The following is a 4,422-nucleotide window of genomic DNA, read 5'->3' on the forward strand; positions in this document are numbered from 1 at the left end:
TCACCAACTCCCGGAGTTCACTCAGACTCACGTCCATCGAGTCAGTGATGCCATCCAGCCATCTCATCCTCTGTTGTCCCCTTCTCCTCCTGCCCCCAATCCGTCCCAGCATCAAAGTCTTTTCCAATGAGTCAACTCTTTGCATGAGGTGGCCAAAGTACTGGAGTTTCAGCTTTAGCATCATTTCTTCCAAAGAAATCCCAGGGCTGATCTCCTTCAGAATGGACTGGTTGGATCTCCTTGCAGTCCAAGGGACTCTCAAGAGTCTTCTCCAACACCACAGTTCAAAAGCATCAATTCTTCGGCGCTCAGCTTTCCTCACAGTCCAACTCTCACATCCATACATGGCCACTGGAAAAACCATAGCCTATTGCCTCAGTTCCCTCTCTTATAATAATTTGGTGGGACATTTTTTTGCCTCTAATCTATTTTCCAAGTTTTCATGGTCTGCTTGTAAAAGTGTTTTTGGTTCTTTGCCCTCCTTTAAGTTTCTCATGTCAGGCTTATTACATCTGAATATTGCTCAGCTATTTGATGGCATAGTTATAAATCCTGAATAAAAAGATCTTCAATAATTAAAAAATTAAATTAAAAGAAGTAAAGTTCTTAAAAAAAAAAAAAAAAAGCAGTCCATAAGTAAAAGTAAAGAGGAAAAGTGGATTGTTGAATATCCTATGTCCAAAATGTCCAAAAGTTTAATCCAATGTGTAGTGAATGTCTACTTAATAAAAGTCATCTGCCTAATAATGTCTGGTTTCAAAACGTACACTTGAGAGTTCTTAGGATCACTTGGGCCAGTATCTACTTAATCAAGCCCCAACAATACCAGGAATAGGATAAGAGAAGAGCCAGGAACAGAAAGCAAATCTGACTCATGGGGAGATCATGCTATCAACAGCCTCTTTTCCTCTCCTTGCCCAATATTATCCCCTCCACCTTTCAGACTCTTTGCCGACTCCTGCTACTGTCATTCACTATTACACCCAAAGTGTCACACCTTGCTTTTTTTTTTTTTTTTTTGTCTCTTCATTTCTCTTTCCACCCCACCTAGATCCCTACATGCAAACTTGGCTCCCTCCTCTGTCCCAGGGATCTTAAACAAATTCCAGAAGCTCTCTTCTCAGTGCTCTATCTACAAGCCAGCAGCAAGTCTTCAAGACCACAAAGCAGTTTTCTCATCTTTGTCTCTTTGGCAAAGTCATCAATTACATGCAAACATGCACACGTGGGTATATGCATGAGTGTACATGCTAACACACATATACACATAAAGAAACACACACACCTACACCTTGCATACCCATGTAATAAAAGCTGATAATGAAACATGTCTCTAGTATCAGATGTCTAAAAATCTAAATGACCATTTTCTCATGGCACAGCATTGTGCTCATTATTATTCATATTAATGATCCTAAGATAGTATAAAATATTAATGTCTCTTATGATACATAGCAAAGATTAATCACTTCTGGATAGTTTTCATGATGAACCAATTTGAACGAGGTCAAAGTCTGCAACTCCTGCCTGAAGGATGCTTTCTTGGCTAACTCTATGAAAGCCATCTCTTTGAGACCAAATGTACATTGGTCCCTGAGGCCTGAGGTTTCTCTTCTCAATGAAATTTAAATGGGGTCTCTAACACACACTTGGAGAAGGCAATGGCACCCCACTCCAGTACTCTTGCCTGGAAAATCCCATGGACGGAGGAGCCTGGTAGGCTGCAGTCCATGGGGTCGCTAAGAGTCCGACACGACTGAGCGACTTCACTTTCACTTTTCACTTTCAATCATTGGAGAAGGAAATGGCAACCCACTCCAGTGTTCTTGCCTGGAGAATTCCAAGGACGGGGGAGCCTGGTGGGCTGCCGTCTATGGGGTTGCACAGAGTCGGACACAACTGAAGCAACTTAGCAGTAGCAGCAGCAACCCATGCCTAAAATGGGGTTTACAGGAAAAAAAAAAAGAAACACCCTTATAAAATTAATTTCTCTTGTCTATCTGTGCATCTGTTTTCTATACATCATCTATGATTTATGATATATAAAGGTTTAGAACTGCTTGGCACATACTAAGTGCCATGTAAGCATACACATTCATTTTAACACAGAATGTCACAGGCAAGACTTACAGTGCCCTTTGAATAACATGGCTTTTGACTCCTGGAAAAAATCCATAACATGGATTTCTCCTCCTGCTGTCTTCCCCTGTGTCATGTAGCATTGTCTCCTTTTTCTCCTTCCATGTATTTGATTGCCACTAATCTTGTCTTCTGGATTCATGCTGAAACGCTAACTGGACAATCAAAAAGCACATAGTACTCTAGACAAATACTCAAAATTCAATCAATAGAACATTAAGGTTTTATTAACCTTAATTATAAGAATTTATTCAATGATTTTCCCTGTTATCTATGTAATGTGAATTTCTGTACCTAGAATGAACTCATTTGACACTCTGCAATAACCCTCTCCTAACTTCTCATGAAGCTTCCTCAGGACACTCTTGAAAGCCTGTAATGAGCCCTATCTGATGGTGGAAAACATTATTTAAAGACCTTGGCAGGTTTAGAAAGGAAAGAAGAGCTTCCTGGAAAAAATGCTTTTTCTCTCTCTCTTACTCCCCAGTTCTGCAACTCAAAGATATAGTTTGCTATCAGCAAGAGGAGAGAGAGAGAATGTTATTTTAATTGCTACCTATGTGCTATAAATTGAACAACTTTAAAGTATTTTGTTGATTTATCTTTGCATCTCTATATAATAACATTCACAATAAATGTTTATTTTATGGATGAATGAAAGTCAGTAAAGCAGATTTCATTTATCAGTAGATCTAATCTCATATCATTCTAACATAAATGGAAATTTATTACTCACACCATCATTATTTGGTACTACTTCATGAAGAAAGAAACAAACATTACAAGGTATTCACCACCTAAAACAAATATGTATATTGATGTGTCCCTGACAAGATCAGTTATGAAACTGAATGGTTCAGAGAGAAGAATCACATCAAACTCCTTCCAGCATGACTTGATCCTACTGCTAAAATCATTTCATTCACACCTAAATCGGAGAGCATTTCCTTCTTAGCAGGTGTTACACTTTCCAGGATAAATCAAGACCTCACTTTGTGGCATTTCACAAAGTTAACTCCTTAGATAGAGACTAGCCAAAATAAGATACTGCCTTTCCTTTTTAATTAAACCAACAGACAAAATCTGACTCTTAAAATTAGCAAATAAAAAATCACAACATATTTTTTTGGAAAGAAAGTGCCATAGAATGTGCAGTAAAAGCTTTCGTAAAGCATAATCCAGCCAGAAAAGTTGAAATGGAAGCTTTCAAGGAAAACAACGTAGTCAGTCTAATTTTAGTTCTGTCATTGTTTTATTCTAATACAAGTTTCTTCTTATTTCTTCAAATGTAAAAGGAAGGCTGAGCAGATTAAGGTTCAAAAACAAATAAGCAATGACTTCTAAAACAAGTGGTGAAGTCTGGGTTTTTACCTAGAAATCAGAGCTCGGAAACCTTTCAGTCAGAGGTCACAGACCAACAGCCTCAGGCTGAATCTGGTGCAGTGCCACAGACAAGCATGCATATATGAAATACTGACATTTAAAAATCATGAATGTTGTGTAAAAATCTAGGTTTCTAATTTCTCCAAAAACCTGGGTTCTGGGATCCTCTGATTTAAGAGGTTCCCCTCTATGGGTAGGAGGTGGGAGCTGAAAAAGCCACAATGGCCCCAGGGATCCTCATGTGCATACCGTCCCTTGGAGCTGCTTGGAAGTAAGTAGGCTGAATCCGACTGGCTTTCTTGCCAATTCAGAGGTCTGGAACAGACTGAAATCTAGATGCAAAGAATGTAATTCTGCCATTTTGAACTTTAGCTTGTTTATCCATTTTACAATCAGTAAAAGCACATGACAATCAAATCTCTAATGCCAAAAGTCGTTCTTACCATTTTAATCTGTGTTAGTATTTGAATAATATTCAGATTGAAACTGGGTTATAATTTGTTAGAGTTTGGTCTGCTAGTAAACCTCAACAGTTTCTAAGTTCTTTGAGAAGAGGGAACTCTTGTCAGGCCCTCTCATGCCATCATCTTACCCCATCACAGCCCTGCAGGTTGATGAGTAAGGTGGGCTGAGTCTCTGAAGGCAAGAGTCGAAACTCGATTATCCTTCAGTAAAAAAACAAGTTAAAAAGAAGTCAAAACTGGAGTACACAGTGGTTACCTTTGCTTTCATATTTAAGTAAATGACATGTCAGGGCATTGTTTAAGAGCATACAAAGGAAGCTCAAAGCACTGAGGTCAGTTCCTAAATTATTCCAGTTAACATTGCTATTTCACAAAACAGGTTTCAGAGTCCAATTTACCCCTAACTGCCAGTAACTGCCTCCATTCATTTCACAGA

Source organism: Bos indicus x Bos taurus, chromosome 1 (assembly GCF_003369695.1).
Source record: "Bos indicus x Bos taurus breed Angus x Brahman F1 hybrid chromosome 1, Bos_hybrid_MaternalHap_v2.0, whole genome shotgun sequence".
In the NCBI taxonomy this organism is placed as follows: Eukaryota; Metazoa; Chordata; class Mammalia; order Artiodactyla; family Bovidae; genus Bos; species Bos indicus x Bos taurus.